Below are 26,499 nucleotides of genomic sequence, written 5' to 3' on the forward strand. Positions count from 1 at the left end.
TGCGTAATATAGGTAGATTTCAGAATGTGAATTTATATTGCACGAATGCTGAATTTTTCTTCTAACTTTCATTGTGCGTGTGTGTGTGTATGTGTGTGTGTTGTGGGTGGGTGTTTTCAGACGCAGATGGGTAATAGTGATAAGAAGCTCTTCTGGGTGTACGGCTGAAATATCTTGGATGCCTTTTTAATCCCTGGTGAAATTTGACAGTCTGTCATTGGATAGAATCCGTGCAGCTCTACAAATATCAAGCTGAACCCACGGTAAGAATAAACACGAATAGAAATAATTGGACACATCATAGTTTTTATACTTTCAGTACTTTTATTGTATTCTCATAGTAGGAATAAGTCTTTTTCAAGCATGCGTAACATCTTAACGACTCACCTTTTCAATTTCTGAGCAGAGCAGGATTTTTCTGCTGGCCTGAAACCCAGCAGACAATGTAGCTGTAGATTGTACCACACAGAAATCTACATTGTATGCCAGGTTCACGACAACACAAAAGAATTCATCCTTCGCTCCCCAAAACCAATGCGATTCAGCATGTCTGCGCATTTAACTCTAATTATTTGTCAGCCTTCAACAACTCAAAAACATTTGCACAAAGACAGCCCCTTGTGACAGGCAAATCACAAAGAGAATGTGACATGTCGCCTTGTCCTTTGTTACCTAATCACTTAAACTGAATCTTCAGCAGTCAAACAAGGAACAATGTCTCAATCCTTTCTTTCAAAGACGTCTGAAATGGGTTCCCGAGACTTTTAGCTCCACTTTGACAGTTCACTCACCTTGATTAAATTTATTTAAGAAAATAAAAAAGGAAAAGCCCACAGTAAACTAGGCTAAAAGTGCAAAAGCTCTACCAAATCGCTCTGGTCGAAGAGGGGTGTTGTGACAAGAGCCCTCTTTAACGTCCATGAAAGAGCGAGTCCTATTCTGACAGGATGAGGCACACATTGTGATAACATACCACACAATCTGAAAGGAATGTGCCAACAGGAAGCAGAAAATGCCATCAGAGACCCAGTAGCCAGATGTAGCTGCTGATTGCAACACAGGATCTACACTGACTACTGAGCACCTCATGAGCACCCTAACAAGCCGCTGGCAGCACTCGTCCACTTGAGCCGTCCCCAGCGCCTGAGGAAGACAGAGACAAAGAAGCGAATGGTTAGACAACCCCAAATCAAAGTGTCTGGAGCTCTGGAGGACGACAACAGCCCTCCTTTTTGCTTGCAGCGCACAGACAGGCTGCACCGGGGAGGGGGAGCTAATCTCCTGATGGGCATTTTTAAGCATGGCGTTAGCACTCTCGCAAATATTTCTCATTCTTTCCCATTAGCCTGGAGGCAGGACGGCAGACAGGGGCCACGGCTCCGGCGTGTTTTAAAGGTGCTCATCACACCCTTTTACCCTAACCAGACCTGTGTTGTGCATTTTTCTCATAACAGATGGTACCATAAACCTTTTTCTTTGACCTGAGCATTGTGTTAAGGCTGTTAGATATCATGAAATGTAAGCCTGGTTTTGCGACTATTATTTTCCGAACCCACTTAGTGGTTTGGCACGCATTAGGCTACATCAGTCAGAGCGCTCGATTCAAGTCTTATTAATTAGAAGTGGGTGCTTGTTAGCCGCCAAAGGTGCACTTTGATTGGGTTGTCGACTAATTAAGTCATCCTCAGCTAGACAGACAAAAGAGAGTGACTCACATAGCGCTAAATACTTCCTGTTGGCAAGGATGCTGAGAGTGTAAGGCCGTTTATGTACAAGATTATTGTACTGGCTAACAATAAAGCTGTTTGACTGACAGGAGCATGCGGAGATTGTAGGCTGTCTTTGCCCCTTTTCTGTAAAGGATCCAGCTCTGCATACCTGAGACCTTGTGACTGTATTGATCAAACATACTTCGACCAGCTGATGGTCACTTGACTCCAATTTTTCTCCATTAGGGAGTTCATTCCTAACCTGAATTCCAGTGCTCTGTCACTGCTGGCTGGCTTGCAGTCTGATTAAACTGTGGGACAGTGACAGCTTGAAGTCAGAGAACTACTGAGGGTTTTTTTAAAAAAGAGACAATGGATTGAATGACTGTGCCCGATTGAGCCTAGAATAGTAAAAAGATGGGCATTTAATGGGAACCTTGCCTGAAAATAATGATCTATTAAGTACCTTAAGACATACTAAATAGTTTGGTTGTTTAATTGTACTTATTAGGCACATATAAATGCCTTATTTTGCATTACCATATTCTATATCCCTTAACCTGACTCAATTCCTAAACTTAACAACTACCTTACTAGTAATAAGCAGCAAATTAGGAGTTTATTAAGGGAAAACTCTTAATTAAAAGTGAACATGTGTTCTCTAATCTAGTGTTACTAAAATATCAAAATGAATTTAATTCAATAAAAAACGATTTTTTTTTCAGCTGGGATGCATTAAATCAAAAGTGAGAGCAAAGACAATTATGTTGTTACAAAAGAATTCTATTCCAAATAAATGCTGTTCATTAAAGAATCCTGGAAGGAAAAAAGTCCCAGTCTCCATAAAAATATTAAGCAGCACAGCTGTTTTCAGCGTGAGAACTGTTCATTGAGCATCATTTCAGCAAATTATACATTTCTTAAGCGTCATGTGACGCTTAAGATTGGAGTAATAGATGTTAAAATTCAACTTCGCAATCACAGGTATGCATTACATTTTAAAATGTATGAATATTTCACTATATATACATATTACTGTTCTATATAATATTTTTATTACTGCCTACAGATTTCTTTAAAAACCAAAAAGTATTACCAACCTAAACTTTGGAATAGCAGTGTATATAAATTAATTAAATATATATATATATATATATATATATATATATATATATATATATATATATATATATATATATATATATATATATATATATAAATGAGTGTCACACCATTGACCCATATATCAAAGTACAACAAGATACTATCACAGTACCATGGTACGGACACAGTACTCTTTTGTAAGAGAATTCTTATGAAACAGTTAAGGCCATTTAGTGAGCAGTGAACTGTCATGTGAGAGTGGCCTTAATAGAATGGTGCTTGCAGAATAGATCTCTGTGTTGTTGTGTCTTGTAAACGTGGGTTTTTATGTTATGCTATGCTACAGTTATGATTATGCGATTTAAATGAAAAATTCACCGTCTGCTTTGTTGACCATAAAGTGCTTTGAATTTTAGGGTTTCAAAATTTTGACAAAATTTGCTGTTTCATTTCCAGAATGACAGCTGATGTTGACAGCTATATTGTTTCATTCTGTTCCATTTACATTCCTATTGTATTTCTTCTGGCAGCACCAACAACAAGCTCTTGAAATTAAATGCACTTATGGACACTTTGTAAAGACATGAATCACAAAAGCCATGCTTTAAGTAAACTAAACAATTCATGTGGTGAAGTTACAAATATACATGCATCTACCGCCCCTTTAAGCCTTCCTAATTTGCACTGTTCTTTATTTTCTTGATTTCTCGCTATAACAGGGTGGGGGAGTGTGCCGTGAGGCTCTCGAGGGAGGTATGTGCTTCCTGCTGCAACACTATTGTTTGCCCCTAAGGAGAAGCCCCAGCCCGCGACTTCACATGAATGACCTGTAAACATTAGGAGAATTCCGGCACATTCCATTCATAACCTTCCACAGTCACTGCTCAGCCCAGGGCCCTGCTAGTCAGCACATAAGACACGGCTTGTATTGTAGATACTAATGTTCTGAGCTAAGGTTCTTTACAAAGTGCTGCAGCAGACATTTCTGCACATTGCAGATTAAATTGTGATGGTTAAAGCGTAATAGCTTTGCAGCAGACACTGATGTGGAAGCTGACGGTTTATGAAAAATTGTATTCAATTCGAACGCTCTGAATTTGTTATTTTATCGCATTTTTTCATTATACATTTATGCATCCTAAAGATACTGAAGTGAAAGTCGGTGAATGCAGTGAGACAGGAAATTAGCTGCAATATTAAATGATATATAAATGAAATATAATCATGTGCTCACCTAAATTGAAATGAAGACATGGAGCATCACATGATCTGAATAGATGGAGCCTGTCTGAATAAGCCTGTAAGAAAAAGAGAGAAACAATAAATTATTTGAATTAAAAACCCACATAGCTAAACATACCTCAAATGCCATGCAAGTCCTCAATAACACTAAGAAATGTCAAAAATGGATCTTCAGAGGGACCCAAACCAACATAGGCACCTTACTGAAAGAGTGAGGCCCTCTTTTCACCCCACACTGGGCTTTTCTTTGAGCTCACAAACAAAAGGTTTTTTCAAAGCGCTAAAGGATGAGATGCTACCTTCCTTGTCCCTGCACTTAATGTAAAAATGTCCCTAAAAATCCATCTGTAGACTGAGCCAAAGACCTCTTGCTTATGACTCCTGCACAGCACCTTCTAACAGCATTGGAATTATTTTTGTTAGCGATCAAAGAGAGAAATGCACAAAACATGACAGGTAAATTCATGATGTTTCTTAAAAGGCGAGGGCCTTAAGGTGGCCTTATGAACAGACATCAAAGTAACAACTCGTCAAAGCCTTGAGGGGAACTCCAGAGCAATATTTCAAGGAAAGAGAACGATGTCTCTCTCGGCTCCATAATGAAAACCGAATCAAATAGCGAATGTGATTTATATAGCGCCGCTTTTGATGAAAAATGTTCAGCAACATTAATGATAATGATCAATCATCTCTAATGAAGACGTTCACTGCAGGCAGAGCCCAGATCACAGCAGGCTTTGTGTTTATTGATGCGGATCCAGATACCGGGGCAGGTCCAAAACCAGAACTGATGAGCCTCTACTTGTACTACTCACTATTTACAAGACGTGGGCCAGAGCTGTCTTTTTAGGGGGAGGCTGAAGATTGGAGGGGAGGAGAAAGGGAAGAGAGAAAGCTGCCAGGGTAACCTCCCTGAGCTAGGCTATTCCTGGAGCCCAGCAAGTTTCAGTTGATGTGGGTTTCCTCCTGGCTTCCTAGGAGATGACTGGCCTGACCACATCCAGATTTTGAGAGGAGCAGCAGCCGAGCCCCTGACCAGAATGCAGTCAACGTGGTCGGCAGCCAAACAGGAACTGAATCATTACCCGTAGCAGCCCTGAGCACAGGAGGAAGGATGGAACCCAGGCAAGTCTTCGTTGGCATTTGTGTGTGTGCATTTCTATTTGTACATGCCAGTGTGTTTGCAGGAGAGCACAAAAGAATCAATAAGTGATGAATGATTCAAACCACTCAGAATCACCATTACAACATTTCAGCTCTGTTTAGATGACACCGAGGATTGCTTTGTTGACCCTTAAATTTCTGAAGTACATAGAATCACTTATAAGGCTGCCCAGTTTACTAGCAGAACTATTTTCGATCTTTAAGGTGAACTGTCTGACAGCTGGCGCTCATGGCTTACGGCAAAAATCAATTTTCTACTGAAGGCTCTGGCTGTGTTTAGTCCTTGCCGCCTTTGACCTCCTACCTACACGGGGCAATGCTTCTAAAGAAGTCTGGACTGCTTTCTGTCAATACCGGCTGTTTGCTATGAATGTGGTCGTATTGAAAACAAGCAGTAACCGGGTCTCTGCTTCATTCAAAACAAAAAAAAAGATCACTTTCACAAAGAGGTGGTCTCCTGTCATTGAGAATGGAGGATGGTTGCTTTAAAGTGTAATTTAATTTAGAGTAAGTAACCGTGCCATACCAGGCTTGATGAGGGATTGCGTCTGGGCAGCCTAGTGTTGATAATCAACCTCGATAGAGTATTGGTGATACGATCATACGTGGAAAGTTTGGCCCTGGCTCCATGAAAGGTGTAAGCGAGATTCATTTCATTTCCCCTAAGCCCCCTTACAGGGGGAGGGAAGAGACAGATCTCTGCTTTTTACCAACTTTCTACGAATCAACGTGTAATTCCATTAGCCTGACGGATAGATCAGATAAGGGCGCTCAATCTGCTGTTGGGAGGGTGAGCGTAATTGGTTCTGAACTGCTTCTAAAACATCGCTAACTAGTGAGAGACTGGATCAGAGAAAGAGGCTCCATTTCACAGAAGAGTTGTGAGAGGTTTCGTCCATGCTGCCATTGCACTAGGATTTCCCCTTTTTGGAGGCGGGAAGTGCATTTGCTTTATGGCTTGTAATGCGGCTCCCATTAGAGTAAAACCCTGCAGATGGGTCAGGTTTGAAGTGAAAGACGATCCCGTAGCACTCTGAGGAGGACGGTGAAGTCTCACGCCAAACTACCATATGCACGAAAAGCCGCACATATATATGCTTTCCTGCCATTCTGAGACTAGCTACTGGAAGCTCTGCACTGGACTCTCGGTAAGGAGAAGCGAGAGACTCTTTCCAGAGGGCTGTATTGATGGGAAAGAGCTGGCACACAACAGAGCCTACAGTCCCTTTACAAGTCCTTGGCAGAAGTGCAGGCTCGAGCGAGAAGGGAGAGAAAGATCGAGGGAGAATGAAGGAGTCTGGCCCACAGCACACCCACTCACACGCTGGCCTGGAGAGCAAAAGCCTTCTATTCCCCAACGCGAACAACTCCCAGTGCTGCCCTGGGCCCGGTCCCACTCTCGAAGCACAGTGAAGCGTATAGCATTACACCTAAATGAGGACCGATAAATTCTTCTCCATTAAGGCAACACAACGCTCTTAAAATAGCTATAATACTCACTCTGTTTGAGAGTGCACTAACCCTGCCACTGATAGGCAAACCACCTTAACCCTGGAGCACAGATCGCAGAGGCCATAAAGAGTTTGGATGCAGGTCTTCCAGGGCATGATGTTGGGCTGCTTTTCTTTTTTGCTTTATGTGCTGCCAGTGGTCCTATGTGTCTACAAGTTGTTATTAAAACTGTTGCAGAACAGGATCACACAGAAAATTCAATACTGCCGAAAGAGTGAACATATCAAGACTTGAATATTGCAATGCAGCAACACAACTGTTGAAATAAATATAAAAATAAATGTTAATACTATAATGTATTGAGTAAATTAGAAAATGGCGTGTTTCATAGTGGTTTACTGAAACGAAATCTAATCGCTTAAATATAATGAGATATGATTTAACACTTCATTATTCTAATGATTAGTTATTAGTTAGTATCTAATATTTCTGTAAATAAACACTGCGTGTAATTACAGGTAATTTATACAGAAAAAATTAAATTGATCAACTTTATCAAAAATTAATTATCCAACATACATCCACAGTGTGGTACTGCATATACTATATGCATGTATTCAGTATTTAACTGGCATTTTCAATGCTGCTTTAATGGTGCACAACCTTTCTAACAGGATGGTTTGCATGTAGCTGTGGACAATCTGCTACCTGCTTCATAATTTACTTTGATTGGACACTGGAAACACCGAACAAGAAAGAGAGAGAGGAAACACTGCAATCACCATTGATTCTCATTTTCCATGACGTGTTGCCTCACGTATTACGCTCGTCACTACGCGGAATTCAGTGCACTGCCTGCACTCTGCACAGGTGGGGAAACACTGCCCATATATGGGCACGGTTACACAAAGCCCTGGGTGTGCATGTTGTGCCGTTACCTGAGTGTGTACGTCACTTACACACCTTCTCTTTGGCTGCCTCCCTCTGTTGCATCTTTTTGCAACTATCATTACATCAGGAGCAGGGAGGCATGGAGACAGAGCTGGGAACAAAAGCAAGTCTCTTACTGGAAGCCTGCCTTATGAAGACCAGATTTTGTGTTTGAGAGAGAATTGTGCTGTTGCTTAAAGCGATAAGCGCAAGAGACTATGCAGCGTAAGAACGCTTACACAAGCTGACAAAACTGACCCTGTGGCACATTTTCGACAGGTATGTCAAGGTTGTGCCGTGCACAGTGACATAAATGTTGCCGGTACACACCCATGGATACGAAAGCACTCTACACGGGTGGAACGTGCCAGAGGCTCCCCACACTAGTCACTCCCACCACTCCCTCTACAGGGAGTGTAAGTCTGACAATTCTTCCTCTAAAAAAGCCACCTGATGATTCACAACTGCCACTGAAACTCAGTTTGAAAAAGCATGACCTAGAAATAAGAGAAGCAGCATTTCGCTAATTTCAGCCTTGAGACAGCTTTTGAGCAAAAGCTGGCAAGACGTCTTGATAAAATAACACTTTATCATCTCATCTAAATACCTTGTGGGCATTGCACTACACTATCATGCACATTTCAGAGACAACGGAAGCCCTGTGATATGATAAACCCAGATCTTTCACGAGGATCATGCTGGTGAATACAAGGACAAAATTCCTACCTCGCAAGGAATAAAAAAAAAAGAATGCTACTTAAAGGTATAGTTTACCTCAAAAATTAAAATTCTGCAATCATTTATGTTCCAAACTTGTATGCAAACAAAATAACATATTTAAAAAAATGTCTTCATTTGACCCCATTGACTTTATTTCACATTATGTGAATAAAACCTTGTTCAAGACATCTTATTTTGTGTTCTTCGGGAAAAATGAAAGTTATGCAGGTTTGAATGACACAAGAGTGAGTAAATGACAGCATAATTGTAATTTTTAGGTGAACAATCCCTTTAAGCCTAACTTCCTTGGGTGGGCATGAGAACTTGCCTGGTGTGAGCAGGACTGGAGGGAGTGGTAGATTTTGTATAGTTTTAGAAACACAAAGACACGGAGGATGCGTGAGCATGTTGGTGGGTGTAGGTTCTACCGCCGCACCCATCTGCAAGCACGGGGGTCAACGTGTGACCGGCACATTTTTCCGGCTGTATGAGGCGTCAGTCTCGCATGCACACACACACACACCCTCTCCACACCCAACGCCCAACATCTTTCGACTTCACTTCCTGTCAGGGGCTTACATGATGGCAGGTAGCCTTGAAATCTAATTTTAGGGTAGCTATTGTTTGCAGTAGTTTCCGGAAGGCGCCTGTGTATAGTCGGCAATAAAATAATTAGGTTAGTGTGTGAGGTGACGGTTTAAGGGACTTTAACTGCACTTCCTGTGTCTGCAGCAACCTAGATAGACTGGGAGAAGAGTTAGTGGAATGCTATGTAAGTCAAGAGTGTAAAATTACATTTTCATTTGTCCTACCTACAAACCTTTAGCTTACTGATATCTTAAATATTTTAAATTTAAGTCTTCAGTGTCCTTCAAAAATCCTTCAGTCCTTCAAAAATAATTCTAACATGCTAAAATAATATCAGATTTTCTGCAAAATATTTTCTGGATTATTTGGTGAATATAAATGTAAAAAGAACAGCATTTAATCAAAATCTTTGTAACATTATAAATATTATATTTTTATCTATTTAATCTTTGTTATATATATACACACATTTCTTTAAATACAATTATTTTCATTGTTTAAATCAAAATTTGATTATGATTAAACATTACATACTAATTTTGTACATGTATATTCAACAACAGAAAAAGTTCTGACTCAAAGTAAGTAATTCAACTCAACTCCTTTGAAGGTCATTCACGTACAGTAGATCCTGAAGGACAACAGCTGGGCATAGGGCCGAATCTAGTGTCTCTCTCACATTCTGATTGGCCATTGACTAAGATAAACATCTGCAGCCCTGAGCAGTTTTTTGTTCTACGTACTGACACAGCCTCACAAATATCGCCACAAATATATCTCCACACTACGGACAAACACTCTGCCTTTATTGCCCAGTATTGTAACAACAGCTGGTTGAGAACACATAGAAGGTAAATCTAAACACCGGTGATTCCACCCACTGGCTGGCCACTAGTGGGCCGGCCGGCAAACCAGAGAATGTGTCCTCTGATTACCCAAGAGCAGCCGGCCAATCAGAGGTGATACTCACACGCTCCATTCATAAGAAGCAGCATTGTGTAGGGTACTCTCTATAAATTCTTCCTCCTTCTGTGCTCGCTAGCCATAGCCGCCACAGAGCGCTCTCTCATTGGTGGAATGCAACAACCGCTCTCCCAGGGGAAACCCCCAAAATATGTTCTCAGCCTCCAACAGGCACATTGACAATTCTTTCTCAAAAAAGACCCACATGTTGTGTCTGGACAACAGCTACTAGAATTAGCCAAAAACAGCGTTTCAACACTTTAGCGACACTGACAAGCTGAGATATTTTCCGTATCTGCTCTGTAATTAGTTTCAGATAGGTTAAAAACATCAATTCTTTCCGTTAAGTTTTATCATGTGACAGATGAAAATGAAAGCACATGGAATGAATGGCAGTCCTATCCAGATAAAGTTAACATGCACCCACACAGACACACACACACACATATATATATATATATATATATATATATATATATATATATATATATATATATATATATATATATATATATATACACACAAACACTCTAACAGTATGTTACACTATCAAACTTTGAGAAAAATTTCTCAGTCTAGTTATCTAAAACCTGCAAACAATTTCTCCGTTTTAAAGCACACCATATGATATCCATTAGTAGCCAGAGCTCTCTGTCTTTTTTCCCCTCTCATTGACTTACTCTGTCTGGGTGAAAAGAGTATTTCCTGATGGCTGAGTGCTGCCTGCATGTGCGGGGTCCCCGACTTCCCCCTTCGTCTTCAGGAGCCGCAAACACACACACACACACAGTGTGAGAGCTCCATTAACGTCTCCGAACTGCTGGAAAATAAAACAAAACTCTACTCAGCTCAGCATTATCAGTCTTCTCCATACGAGTTCCAGGCACGAACGCTCTCAGTCTGTCTCTCCCTTCTGACTCTGTCCCTTTTCTCTCTCTCTTTCCACTCGCATTCTTTAGTGACTAATCAGTAACACTCTTAAAGCGATAGAGACAGAGGAAGCGTGCCGTAGACGCTGAAAGTGCTTCCCCGTTTCAGCGAAGAACGAATAATATCATTGTTATCACTGTCACTGAATTTAAACTCTCTACCACCCCCTCCCATTCTATCTCTCCCTCTCTCCCTCTAAACAGTCAGTCATACACTGGAGACGGACTGCCAGAGTACTTATAGTGTCGGGTTGAGGGGCTGAGCGATTTAGCCGCAGCCTATCAGTGTTCAGGGTAGTGTCCTGTTTCAATGCTGCTGTGAATTGAGAGGTTAGAGAGAGGACACCCATTCAGAAAAAAAGAAGGGAGCGAAAGAGAGGAAGGGAGAGAGAGAGAAAAGCCGGCAGTCGTGGTGAAAAACGCCTCGATCTTTAGGAGCAGGAAACTCCCCTACTTATGTGACCGAGGAACGTTAGTGTCTTTCAGTGAAGAATTCGCTCTGTACCAACCAGTCTAAACGTTTTCTAAACGGGTCCACCAATGTCAAATAAGCATGCCTTTCGTGACGACATAAAACAAACCTCTTGAGAGTCTCAACAAACTGATATTACTTAGAATCAAATTATAATCAACAGTCAATACAACTGGATAAATCTGTCTTTTAAATAAGATTTAATCGAGACATTTTTAATAGGCAAACTAAAGCTTTAGTCCAAATAAGAATTTTTTAAGGACTTATATGTCTTATATACTAACATTAGTTCAAATACAAATGTCCCCCTATCATAATTGTTGTGATAATGTATTAAAATGTGTTAAAAAAGATTTTTGATCCAGTTCCAGCTTTCAGAAATGCTGCTTTGACTCATCCCTGCTCATCTTCTTCATAAAACCCTAATTCTCCATCTTGGAGAAAGTACCTGAATTCTCATCAGCTGTGGGAAACCCGACACCACAGAGGGACACTCGGCTGTTTAATATTTCACAGCGTCACCTTTCCAGTGAAATAAAAGAAAGAACGAAAGAAAGTGATATGCAGAGACCTGGAAGAAATGACAACTCTACCTGTCCATCTCTCTCGTTCCACAACCCTATGGAACTGGAGCACCACTGAAACTTCTTTTAAACTGCCATATTTTAGTTGTTAGTCACAGAGAGAGTAGTGAGTCATCTCCGTGTGCCGTGAACCACGCCGCGTGGAAGCTCGCACAAGCCTTGTATTTTACCCCCGCTGCCTGAGTAACACAGCGATGCTCTGTGCTTCCCTACTGCCCATTTACAATACACAAACAGCGGACGGTCAGCCAGTGCAGCCGCCCCTCTGACGACCCACCGGCTCTTCAACCGCCGCTGCTTTTACAGGATGTTCAAATGAGGCTCAGTCATGGGATGCGAAAAGGGGGAATACAGGTCTCCTATGTGACTCAGAGAAAAAAAGTTTTTAGTCATGCTATTCAGTGAGAAAGATAAAACTTGTGGTTTGATCATTTCCAAACATTTTGATTTCTAAGCTATTTTGTAGATATATTTTGTCAACGCATTCTTACAATTAGTTTAGTTCTTAAAATCTTGGAATTTGGGATTATAAATCTAATATAAACCTGGAAATAAACAGCAAGTTTTAGAATTTACAATATTGTCAAGTAAACTTAAAATATAAAACTGAGTATTACTTTAAATGGTTTCTAAATCATTAATTAAACAAACTTGTTACAAAAGTTCAGATTGTAAAAAAAAAAAAAATTTATTAAGATAAATGTGTAAAATAAAAACAAGAAAATCATTAGTAGTTTTAGATTTTAAGTGGCACTTTATGTTACTTCTATGTAATTTATAGATTTGACGTGAATCTCTCTGAACTACAAAGATTTAAGACATTATGTAGGTCAGTAAAATTGCCTTTAGTCTACATATCTCCCTCCTACATCTTTTAACAGCAATCTGTACACAACATTTAGAAAGTGTTCAAGCCCCTGCTGTGTCAGTCTGCACGGTGAAACAGATTTTGACCACAGTACAGACAGCGTGTGTTCCAATAGAAGGGAGGAGGTGATGATGAATCACACATCGTAACGCGTCAACATGCCACTTCGCCGTTTTTACTTTTTTTTTTTTTTTGCGGACAATTAAACTTGCTCTCGTTCATTTTGTTGTCAGTGGGTTGAGAGCTTATGAGTCAGGACCACATTGTAACCACAGGGCAAGCAGGGGCGATTGTTGTTGCAACCATGTGCTTCCCAATCCTTTCATTTGGGAAAGGAATTTGAAAACGGTGTTCCTACTTAAGTAAATTATCTTAAATGCTACCTAAGATATCAAATCAACTCAACAACTTTAAAAAAGGGAAAAACATGCTGTGCATACATTGAAAAAATAGAACACAGATATATCAAAATGTACATTATAATTATATATTTCATCAAAAATGTATGATTGTGATTTTTAAATATTGCAGTTCTTTTATATTGTATTACTTTCGTAAATAAGAAACAAAAAGAATTACATGCTGTAATTTTGTCATTTAAATTTAACCTTATATGAACTTTGTACGAAACTTTGTAAACCCAGTCACTTTAACATAAAAATCGTTTCTCTATTTTTTTTTTCTGTTGTCTGAAAACAAACCGTTAAATTTCAGTTCTGATCCATTACAAAGCTAAATAAAAAATTAAATCAACACCTCAAACTGCTTTTTTTTTTTCATTTTCGTTTCACAGATATATATCGCAAACAGTACATTTGAGCTGGAGGTCTCCTGTCTATAAGCACATAATGATGACAACAACCATCCCACAACACAGAAATAGCCCTAAATTCTTGACATTGCTGTGGTGTAAAAGGTGTGAGCTATAGCTGCCAACACCACCATAAATGTAAAGATGAAAGACTCGTCCACCCTGCCATAACCGTCCTCTGCAACCTCACTGGAACCTGATAAACTGTGACCTGACGCAAGACGGGGTCAAGACAGATTTAGAAGGAATGCAAGACAGGCATTATTTATGTACCTAACGGCTCAAATCAATTTAGTAAGCAATTGCTTCTACGATTCCTACTATCTTAAACCCAGAGAAACATCTGTCTCACTCGAAACGAAAGCAGAGCTTTCATCATTTTATAATAATTTATAAATAAGCATTAAGCATCACCTGCAAAACAAGCGGCTCCATCTCAGAAAGTGACCCATGCTGTAATCAGACTCATCCGGGGTGGTTTGCACAACGGGTACAGCAGCTGCCAACATCAGGTGACCACATCAATCCTAAGGCACACTGAGGATCTCATGGTGACAGAGGCAGCAAACTGCCCTCATTTGTGTGAATGAGCCAAAATCACATGAGTGTTTTCGGCTCACTTGAGCCACACTGGAATTCGTTTGAGAGACGTCAGGGTGGCGTGCTGCCACCTCACGCTCATGTGCATGCCTTCTGGGTCCCGGTCTCTGCCAGTCTGGCCCCAGGCACTGGATGTCTATATTAGGTGGCTGCTGGTGGGCAGGAAAAAAAAATGCTGGGACACAGCTGTGATGTCATTGTCATGCCGCAAAGGCATGACTTCATGCGTCTTATCTGCTGCAGATAGCCCTGCATGCTTGTGTTATATTCTGCTACATGCATTCACACGCTCTTCCTCCATCACTTCACCAGCATGCAGACGCAGCTTTTAAAAAGGCACAAGACCGTGCACCCAGATACCTTGTAACCATGCCAACCATCTGTTTGACATACTGTAGCTGACAAGACAATGAGGGATTGAGCCGGTGAGTGGAGGCGAATCTGACCCTGATCCAGGAATGTGAAACATTCCTATTGAGGAAACGAACGGGCTATTAATGATTAGACTAACTATGGTTATAATTGTCTGACACTTCGTGACTGTTGGAGATGCCTCGCAGAACAATGGGACTCTTCTACATATACGCGGAGGCAATCTTCATTTTTCACTTCGGTCTGACTGGGCGGCTAATATGAAACACGATGGTCAAGGAAATCTTATCATGTGACTGATTTATTTAAGTATGCGATGGAAGTGCTTGTAAACTTCTGTACTTGAACCGAATTGTAAAAAATGGTAGTAAATGTGATGCAATAAAAAGAGAGTGTGCAAAAAATGTCTTTACAAAAATAACATGGAGCGAGTCCAATTAAAAAAAGTAGTCTGATTCCGGAAAAAAGAAACAGTTACCAGTTTGAATCTGATTTGAATTGAAGAATAAACTGAAGCAGCATCTGATTCACTTCCTGTACTGCTAATAAAAAAATTATTTGAATTTATGTAACATTTTTTATTTAATTAATATTTTTAATGTTATTGAAAGAAGTATTTTTTACGTTCATCAAGGCTACATTTATTTGGTTAAAAATACTGTAAAAAAAATATTGTGAAATATTATTACAATTTAAAATAAATGTTTTCTATTTTAATGCATTTTAAAATATACTTCTGGCGAAGCTGATTCATTGATGAGTAATTACAATTTTTTTTAACAATGTTATAATGTAAAGTGTTTACTTATTTATTTACTAATTTAATGCATTCTTACTAAATAAACCCCAAACAGTATTGTATATATTAGGAATACTTCTTCATCTATTGCACAAAAAACATCTGTTAGTAACATTGCTAAACACTTTTTCTGTGTACTTGTTTTAATAAAAGAATATAAAGATATAATAAAATAAAGAATCCTGACTCAAAGGAACAATAACGAAGCATTTCCTTCTGTGAGCAATAAATCAGTCTCCTAATAAGTAAGATGTTATGCCTTTCCTGCCCTATTTGCAGGGGTCTGGGTGGATGCTGGGTGGGAAACCGTGAGATACAGTAAAAGGAGCCTGTCCGGCTCCTTCTCCACCCCTTGGCTGGCCCTTTAAAAGGTGTCAGATGAAAAGCAGTGGAGATTGTTGCTTTCCCTCACTCTCTCTCTCTCAAGCATTCTTCTGTCCTCGCCCCCTCAACACCCACGTCTTTTCTCTCCTCCTCAGCTGCCCACACACTCTCTGCTCACGCTCACACTGACACACACCCAGAACCCTCGTCCCTCCCCAGCTTGCCGCCTCTGGTTGTCCCTGTAAACTCAGGATGCGGGACCCCCGCCTTGCGCCACGGTGACCCCATCCGCTCTGGTCCACGCTTCCCCCTTGCGTATATCCTGTGAGTGGGCTGGTCCGCCAGTGAGAAAGAGAGAGAGAGAGAGAGAGATCGAAAGGAGAGGGGAGCCACTGCTTCACTTTTCCGCCCCCCTCCCGCCTTCTCCAGAGCCAGCGCTCCAGTGAACGCGAGTGACCAGCGGTGCAGCGGCAGACGCCCTCGTCCTGGAAGTTCCGAACACGTTCTTTTGAAACATTCCATTCCACGCCAAGAAGGGTTTCCTGCTCTCACGCCCAGCCCCCCACCCTCCTGCGCCCACCCTCTCCGCTCGGCCTCCCCCGGCCCAGACAAGGGCTCTTTCAGGGCTTCCTGGAGTACCACCTTCAATTATCTCAGGGCCGGAGAGAAAGTGCTGATGTTATACAATGCTGATAAAGTTCCCCTCAATGCATTCCTCGCTAAGGCAGAGTGGCGTAATCAAAGGCGGGACTGATTACTCTGGCCCGGGATCGTGCTGGACAACGACGGGGGTGACGGAGAAAGGGAGACTCCGAGAGAGTGATAAAGAGATTTGGGGAAAGAGAGTAACCTTGGACTGGAAGATCGAGCAAAGCGAGAGCCAATGGGAGTGAGTGCGGGAGGGAAGACATGACATTAAAAGTGAGAGAGAGAGTCAGGGGCTCTTCTCCAGCTGTTTACAGGGCTGCGGGTCAGCAGGGTTCATTTCCTCCAGAGCACACACGTCTTTATCTGGCTCATCTGCCGACGGAGCTGATAGGAGCCTGGGGGACGCTAGGGGTGTCTACCACAGTCCCAGCCTGTGTCCCTTTGTCTTTAATTTAAGAGGGGTGCACAGTGCGCCGTCACACATCCCCTGCAGACTTCCTGGTGCTGCTGTATTGTCCGCCTTTGCCCTTGCGTGTGATTCAGGGTTTGAAAAAAAAAAAAAGGACTTCTCTGATTCTTGGCAAGTCTCTGCTGATGTTTTGTCTGCTGTCACACAATGGTTTTTAAGCATACATTAGGTCAACTGTAATCATCTAAAAAAAATTCACTGTCTCTTTATAATCCATCTCTATAGAATTTCTGATAAATGACTTTTGGATAAAATATTACTAACCAGGGATACCTGAGGCTTTTAGTCCATGTCTAGAAGTAATGAAGCAAATTATATTCTAGCGCACTCACTCATAGATGTTTACAGAATTAGGTTTTTCCTGATTAATATGTAAATACAATGATAATAATTATGCATTTAATATTTATATATCCTTAATATTTTTAAGAAATATATTCCTTTTTTCCTAAAAAAAATATCCTAAAAGCTAAAATAACATGTGCAGGTTTTATCGATTTTTGTGGAAGAGAAAACAGTACATATCCTATGAAAACACCAGATGTCGATTTCTTCAACACAGATGAGTCAAAAGCAACACATTTTTGGTTTTGTGTCACTGAAGGGCTACTTGAGCCTCAGTGATGAAGCTGACAAAAGAAGTTTTGAGTTGATCTTTAGTTGATTAATGTAGTGATGCTGACCGTGCGCACTTTATGAAGGAAATGTAGGGACTTCACAGCCTTGTCAGGGAAACAAAAGTCTTCTGTCTGAACAGCGATGTATAAATAAGGACTAAAAGAGAGTGAATACAATAATCTTTGACATATGACTCACTGCACTGCATCATTCATGTGTAATACTACTCTCTTGAAAGAGCACAAAAAAAAGATACTAGTCACAGGTTGAGTAGAGGGGATGATGTGTCATCGGTTAGATGAAAATAAATAAGTGAATCGATTATTCAGCTGCACATTATCAACATCCAAAGCCAGTCTTACAGCACATGAGAGGAGAGGAGAGGAGAGGAGAGGAGGAGAGGAGAGGAGAGGAGAGGAGAGGAGAGGAGAGGAGAGGAGAGGAGAGGAGTTGCCCCTGTGTGGGTCTGAACAAGGATGAGTCACATGTATACTGCCCACTCAAACACCCACACAACCCAGAGAGTGGGTGTGAAAACGCTGGGCTCGGAGCCTACGGGCTTTAGAGAAAGGGAGAGATGATCGTTCTGTCTCTTATTTTCACTTTCTCTACTCCTCTGCACACATACACCTCTTCTACCCACGAGCTGAGCCCACATCGAGGGAGCATTTTATGATGTCATCTCCTCAGATCTAAAGAACCACAGCACTCAGGATAATGTGTGGGCTATTATCCTCTATACGTTGGTGCCGCGTACATGTAAAATACTGACTCTTTTTGGAAGATACACTGCATCGCTTTCTTTTAAACTTTTTCAGCTGAAACAATTGACCACGTTTCTTTTCAACACAGCCTCCTGTGGCGCACCGACCTCACTCTCCTTGCAGACACAGGCTCAAGTCTGGCACCTGCCAATCATCACCTAAACTTTCAAAAGCACACCTGTCGATTTCTAAAAATGCCCTCTGCAGCTCGCTTGGGAAAGACACTAAAGAGAAAATGTTGAACCTACCGGTGCAGAATGACTGTGTGATTTTGTTTTAGAAAGTCCATCTAGTACTGTTTCGGGAATATTCATCTACAGGGGCACTACAGAAAAATCAGAAAGAGAAGGAAGTGTGTTATAATGCCACATCATATTAACATGCTAATATTAAAAAAAACGTATATATCACTGTAAAAACCGTTCCAGCCATCACGGACCAATATCATGTTGTATAACATGTCCAATTCAAATGAAACCCTTCAGGACTGTGAAGGAACATTTTGTTGAAACGGACCAGCTAGATGACACTCAAGTGAGACAGATTGCTCATTAGAATATTTCACATTTGCGTGTGGGCGATTACCAACAGCCATTCTTCATCACAACTCAAATAATCTCCAGAGATGTGCGCTTCAACTTGCAAAACAATCTCAAATCACACAAATAATCACGTCATTTCTTCTTTTTAATAATTACACATTTGATATTAATTATAACCCCTGTAACAGTGAACTGTACACTATGGATAAAAGGTTTAAAATACTATTGTGTAATTGAACACGAAAATGTGGCAATTATACAAGCGTTGCTATAAAAGGGAAGCCCTTTTAAGGCACTTTGAGGTACTTAACTGAAATATACAGCAGTATGAATCATTCACATCCTTATCATTATGCCAATTGAGGTGCCGGATCCATTAACATCCCTTTTGAGGGCGAAAAGAAAATTCTCTGACATGTCTGACAGCACAAAGAAGACTCTGTTAATGCACTACTTTGTAACTGATCAGACGCACCGTTTGCAGAAAATTGAAATTGCATTTTGACATAGGTTTACTGAGAAATAATCCAATTTCTCACGTGTTGCAGCGTGGAATTCAACAAATACGATGCACCAGGCATCGATCCATTTAGTCTTTAAGTACGCAAAGTAAGCTCAAATGCACATTGTAAAAACAAATAAACGATATGTTAACAAGATAATATCAGGTGCTAAAAATGATGCCTGTCAGCATATAGACAGCAGCTATTGTTATAAATAAGCTGCTAGCCATAATTTACATATGACCAACAGAATAGGATTTTTTTATTACTGCTTTCACATAAGGTTTCCTCTTATCACCCTCTGCACGCTAATATCACAGTATGTCTCATGTGTGCCCCCTGATGGAAAATATTTGAAACAAAAAAGTACAAATTCACTCTAAGCAGGTATTTTAGGACTATTAAGCTAATGATTTGTGGGTGCATGACATCATTTGGCTGACCGAGATTGAAAAAAAATGTTGGACAGTTAAAAGTAGACTAATTAAAAGTACTTACAGACGCAAAAAGCATTTTAATGGCACACTTAGAGCATTACATCTCATTTGTTTTAGTAGTACTATTAGCACTAGTTGAGTAATTAATAATGAACACTTTTGAACAGATTTTGCTTCCAGTCCCTTCAGTTTGGGGGTGCATAAAGGGGGCGATGAAGGGTGCTGGGGTGAGCGGGTTCATTGAATCCATGTACATAATGTGTCCGTTCAATCCACTTGCAGGCGTCCGGCCACTGCACTTCATCTTCCTAGTGGTGTTATCCTTGTCATTTAGGGAAAAAAAGAGGAAAGGGGAAATGTGTCCCCCCTTGTTTCCCCTCTCTAAACTCGCCCCTCTCTTATTCCCCAACTCAATTCTTTCAGTCCCCCCGGGGCAACAGCATTCCAAAACACACACAAGAATTTCCTTTTCTTCAGTTCACAAACCCTCCCCTCCTACCTCACTTCAAGAAGAGGAAAAAAGAATACATCACCCTCAACCAAATGGCCCTTACACTAAATAACAAAAATATAGAAATAAAACGCCTAACGTGTAACTTATGACAAGTCATTAAAACACATTTTCAGTCTCTCTTCCTCTCGCTCTCTCTCTCTATAAAATACATTTGTCAGATACCACACACACACACACACACACACACACTGTAGCTACAGCATTCTCTGTGTCCGTGTGTGTGAGAGAGACACAGAGAAAGAGAGAGTGTGTGTGTTTCGTGCATGCGGCAATGTAAGTTCGAGGTTTTAGACACAAAGCAACATAATTGCAGCAAGCAGCAAAAACAAGTATTCTTTTAAAATTAACCATCACATACGCATATTTGTGACATTGTAGCTGTAGTTTGGCCATACGCTACTCGGAAGAAAAAAAGATGAACCAAACGCTAAACAATGCATCTTAAGGATACACAATCTGCAGCTTATGACATAATATAATAAAATAGATACAGGACGCACCTTTTGTTTGACTTCGCTGCATGCTCGTATTTCTTCCTCCGCGCACCATCACCGCTGATAGCGGACAATCTGTTTCTCTGCGTCCAGGGGAAAAAAAAGAAAGAAAGGCATGAAAAAATGAGCTCGGTCGACAAAATGAAAGTACTACTCCGCTGCGAATGCAGAAACACTTCATGTTCATCGTCGCATGTTTCATTCATCTTCTTGTCATTTCCCTTTTCCTCGCGCCGGCCGCCTTTTCACGTTGTGCATTAACATACCGTACGGCTTGGAAATGCCACCGCTGCCCCATTCACATGAACGCTGCTGACTTCACTAACCAGCATTCAGTTCAGAAATCCCCCTCTGCCGGGGCCGTCCCTTCGCGCGCGGATATAACGGGGATATAACGCACTGCAGCCCGGCCTATAATATATATCACACGATTTGAGGAAACTCCTAAGTCAGAAATAGACTTTTGTGCAGAAAAGGCGAAAGTTATATGCTGAGATGACATCATTTTTCTATGTTGAACTTGCATGTTTCTGAGAACAGAAAGGGGTAAAACAGCTGCGTCTTATAACTCTCATTTGTAGGCAGATGATAAAGATTTCAACAGTAGATTCAAAGGGGAATTTGTCAGTGCATTTTGTTGTTCCTGGATTCGTTTTAAAAAATAAAGCCCGAATAGACTAAACAACTTTTTAATATTCCATAGTGGGTTAAAAAAACACAATCAAACAAAAACAATGTTGTGCTTATATAGACAACGTCTGTGTACTTTTAACTGTGAGCGAATTACTCACTGACTTTCGGGGATTAAAGGACATCCTGTGAGTAATTTTCGCTGTTTGTCTCGCGCATCTTATACAGTTACTCATGTCAGCTATTTCAAATTGTATTCTTCTTAAAACAACATTTTGTCCTGTATTCGTGTAAATAAATAACGGAATAATAAAAGTACATGTTTTTGTCGACGTGTTAACGTATCACGAATCCAAAGTAACGCCGTCGAGCTTCGTTGTTGCTATGGTTACCAGCGCAGGAGCGCACGACTTTTGTTCGCAAGCGTTTATTTAAATTTTTTCCCTAACTTTCCTAGTTAGTGGTTTTTTTTTTATTTCTTTTTTTTCTAAAGAACCTATTATCTGTCAAATTGTTCTCCAAACAACCATACAGACAACCCATTTATACTGAAAATAATTATTGATACGAAGAAGTTAGCGACATGAAGAACAAATAAATAACCTTTGCTTTTTTAAGAATATAAGCTATGTCGTCAGGAACTTTAAGAGGCTTTTTTAATGCCAAATTGGCACACGCTGGAGAGTGTTTATGTCAGTACTTGTTTTCCTTTAAAATTAGGTTAGGGACTTTAATCCAATTGAGGAGGAAGTTAAGACTAAAGGCGTTCAATTGATTGACTCTCATTTGGTAAAATTGATTTGAAACAAGCCTTTCATGTGTATTTAGATGCTTTGTAATGAGCTTACGTTTCCCGAACGTGGTTTCTGAAATTTACTCATTGAAGATTATTGTTTTTAATTGAGTTAACACTGAATAAATCAGTTCCTCATCTGAACATTCTAATCTTTTTGGAGTCTTGTGTTGTAACTTCAGTACACTCAAAGCGTCCTAAATGTTCTAAGTGAATTTAAGACCTAATCAATAGCAATGTAAATGTAAAAAAAAGCCTTTAACGGTTTCCTAAGACACAATTTCAACTGCAGTGCATGCCAGATGCTGAAAGTTGCATGTTGGCAAATGAGTAATATGCATGTGTTCACTCATTTAAGTAGTTTGTTGTCGTACACTGATATGGGAAACCACTGAGCTTTGTGTACAACCTGGTTCCCCCTTTGCTTTCCCTCCCTCTCTCAACAGCAGAATTGTTTTTACAGTAGACACCCGGGGTTTCACCAGAGAGTAAGACTAGCAGGAAAGAAGTACAATGGGAGTTCACCTAACTGACCACATCTTCTCATTCACAACAGACCATGAACACACTTCTTAAATCCTTGTCCCGAATGCAGAAAGTATGCACAGGGGAAATACAACAGCTGTGGGAGGTGCCCAGTGATTTACATAAAATTTCCAAAGTGCCAGATTGGCATATGATGAAATGTCTCGTTTTTTCCATTCTCTCTCACACTTTCACAGAGAAGGCTTTCAAGGGAAGGATGAGCAGATGATGAACTTGGGGAAATTTGCACAATTGATCATTTTGATAGGGTTTAAGAAAAACATTTCTGTCATTCCATGGATGGATTCTTGTTTAATATATGTCCAAATAGCTAACAGAATGTGCACACAAATTACATTTTAAATGAGGAAAGCAGAATCAGATGCACTAGAATTAGATTCAATAAATCAATCTGTTTTGAATTGAGAGATGTGGCGCATTATTAACAAAGAGAAATATTATGAATGTTAATGATTTTACTCAGAAAAACCAAAATCATTTGTAGCTAACATATATCGTTCCGATCTAATCAGTGTGAGCACATCTGCACACAGACAAATATGAAAACATAACCTGCGCAGCATGTCTCTTCAGCCCTGCTCACACACACAGCACAGTATGAGCCTTTACTGGTATGGAAACATTTTAAATATCAGTTTCACAGCTGCTTCAGCCAAATAAGACACAAGCATCAGACAAAGAGTGAGAACAAAACTTGATCATTTAATCGTTGTATTCAAAATGAATCTGGATTAATCTGAAAAAAGCAACTAAACAAGGTTATTCTGCTTTTCTAACAGGAATATTTGTAAATCATTACAAATTCAGTTATTATACAAATATAGAATAAATTACAGATACATATTTCTTTTTTTGTCACAGAAATTCCATTAACTATTTAGAAACATCCAGATTTCTCGCAATAAAATTTTTTAAACGTGCACTATTTTAACTCAATAATTTTTTTAGTGCACTAAAGGGAAGCATTATTTAATTCGTCAGCTATATCATGATCAATAATGACTTGGCATCATTTATGTTTTCATCAGACCAACCTCTTCGAATGACAGCGCAAGCGGATTTAGTAACATATACAACACCCAGAATGCACAGTTGAAAAATACAGTTGCCGCATTCTGATGGCACAAACTGTGAATGCACCTATTCTTTTAAAATAATCTTTACTTGACCAGCTGAAGTATGTCTATAAAATATTTGGAAAAGCCTTTCTAGTTAATGAGAAGTAAAATCTGTACACAGAATTATGCCAGCTGTAGTATTTGGCAGTGACTACACTAGTGGATCAAGTCAAATCCACTGGCAAATACAGTTTTCCCCCACTTGCAGTTCATGATAATGAATCAATGCTGATTTACTGTTTATGAATCGCATGTTACGATGTGGAAGAATGCAGACATACAATCACAGAGGTGCTCTAAAAACTAGATATTTTTCAAGGTATTGTGTACGGGATACGCTCGGCTTAAGATGCAGACAATAGCAAACAATACCTGAATGCATTCTCTGAGTCTCATCCTGACAAGTACCTTCAATTATCTGCGCCTTCAGTCAGCTGTGGCTGGAATTTGTTTATCCATAGTCTAAAGGACATGTTGCCTTTGTTTAGTTAGACCAGACACATTGTAATGAATAACCACTCCTGTTATATGCTGATCACGTGTAACTATTCTTTATCATATTTTCTACACCATAAATCACCATGTTGCATGTGGTTTCAATATTACTCGATCTTGGGATTCTCAGGTACATTTAAAAGACTGCACAGGATGAATACATGTGGAATAAAATTCTCAAGGACCGCAAATTCCTAAATGCAATGTCATCTTAAAGGAATTCAGATGAACTTTCGCCTCTTTCCTCATTCAGACAGGGAACTATAGATTTTTAGTGTAGACCAACATACTCTTCCTCAATGAATTTTAGGTCAAGCTATCTTCAAAAATGGATTTGAATTAAAGCAATTCACCTAATTCAGATCTTTAGTCTGGCATCTCAGTCACAGACAGTAAATCAATTCACAAAGACTTAGTCAATTTAAACCAACTGAAGTGATACAGTCAGTGTGCACAGTTTAAAAAAAATATGTTAAAATATGTCAGTACTTCCATCATTGTTTAAAACCCATCTTAAATTAATCTGTACTGAACTATATTTGTACGTCTCAGGTTTGCTAAGATGATGCAGCCTGCAGAGATTTTTCTGGTGAAGTATGCAAGTGAACGAGTGAGTCGGTACTCGCTAAATCTTATACTCCTCTGCGCTCGGGTTTGAACATAAACGCTGCTCGCAAGCGGCACATCCATAGAAACGTCCCTCTTTGTTAGTCATTTGTAAGGATGGAATGAGACCACCTCTCAGACCACACACCATTTAAATACATTGCCGCATTAATCAGTGAACTGGAAATGAAAAATATCACCAACCCCGCGGGGAAACGACAGCAAGACACTTCACGCTCCCAGCAGACAGTACGATTCTAACAGCACCACAGGTGGGTCTCTTTGTATCCCCTCCCGGTTGTGCCCCATTTTGGGAAAGCCCCTCGGCGGCAGGCAGCAACCGTCTCCAGCTGAACCTGAAATACAAGCCTGAGCACTGGATTTTCCCACTGTAGCGAGGGGGGAAAGATTCCCAGGGATCCGCCTGAGCTAAACCCTCTTAAATGTCCCCCTGGCTTTTGTCTATACGTTTCAGCTGAAATTCGCAGCATTCATCGAGCACCGCTTCAGAGAGCACAGGAATGCTCTGGGTTTGACAGGCACCCCTCGCCTTCTGCAAATGGGTGGAATATTTCACATACACACACTTCACTTGTGCACACACGCACTTGGTCACCCACACACACACACACACATTGAACTAAACCATCCCACACAAATACCTATATCCAAACACCCACACATACTCATGTGCTCCTGAGTGCACATGCACAGGGCACACACACACACGCACATATCCACCCACACACACACACGCTCCAACACAATAAGTTTCTCATGATACCTCTGATCTGGTTTTGTACAGAATGGGATACAACAAAAACAAATATGGCAGATAATGGCATTTACCGGGATCCCGCTGGCAAGTTTAAGAACTTTAGGAAAAAGCAGATAGGTGTGCGTGCACCGTTTATCTCTCTTTAACTACAGAGAACAAAGAGCAAAGCTGCATTTCAGTCTCTTGCATTCCATTCTAGCAGAGACACTCTTTCAGCACAGAGAAAACAATTACAGATCCCAGTCTGTCAACAGCCTCGCGCAGCACAGAGGATCCACTCTCACTGCAGCGCATTGCAAACAGTGAGGCGCCTCTTTTCTATTCATGAGGAGTTGAAATTGACCACATTTTTAGCATGAAAGAGACTGAGCCAAAACTTTACATCATTGCAGAAACTCTCATTCCATCTTAAATTACAAGTCATGTAGATCAACTCCAGTCATTTGCTTTCAATCAAAAAGTTTACGTTCATCTTGAAAAGAATCTTACCTGCACACATGGCACGATGTGATTTGTGTCTTCCTTTTTCTTGTCACTCCATTTCCTCCAGTGTTCATGTGCCTGTGACTGACTGCAGTATCCTGTTGAGATCTGCTGTTATATGTGTGTGTGTGTGCGTGTGTGTGTGTGTGTGTGCGTGTGTGTGTGTGTGTGTGTGTGTGTGTGTGTGTGTGTGTGTGTGTTTGAGGCTGAGCTTTTGCCGTTCTCTGCGAGTGTCATGCTGGAAGTGTTGTATCCACAGGCTGCCTTGGGTTTAACTACATAGCATCTCTCCACCCCCATGGCTGCATGGTAAGCGTGTGTGAGCAGGGAAGGTTTCCTGCCTACACGGCTCTGAGTCGGCCCCCAGCCCACCCCCCCACACCACACACACACACATTCACATTCACTGCCTACTTTAAAATGCCGTCAC

General features: G+C 40.5%; 1 long non-coding RNA gene across 2 annotated transcripts; it reads right to left on the bottom strand.

Annotated features, from left to right (window-relative positions):
• Positions 1–304: 304 nt before the first annotated feature.
• LOC122351188 lies at positions 305–26,358 on the bottom strand. 2 transcript variants are annotated; one of them, XR_006251709.1, is made up of 5 exons: positions 26,076–26,358; positions 20,627–20,703; positions 18,379–18,455; positions 4,048–4,111; positions 305–1,143 (listed from the first exon to the last, which is right to left on the bottom strand). It is a non-coding gene; the product is annotated as an uncharacterized LOC122351188 (long non-coding RNA). The 2 variants fall into 2 exon arrangements; XR_006251710.1 differs by lacking the exons at positions 18,379–18,455; positions 20,627–20,703; positions 26,076–26,358 and adding an exon at positions 10,553–11,962.
• Positions 26,359–26,499: the final 141 nt, after the last annotated feature.

The sequence above is a fragment of the Puntigrus tetrazona genome, chromosome 9 (genome assembly GCF_018831695.1).
Source record: "Puntigrus tetrazona isolate hp1 chromosome 9, ASM1883169v1, whole genome shotgun sequence".
Classification (NCBI taxonomy): Eukaryota; Metazoa; Chordata; class Actinopteri; order Cypriniformes; family Cyprinidae; genus Puntigrus; species Puntigrus tetrazona.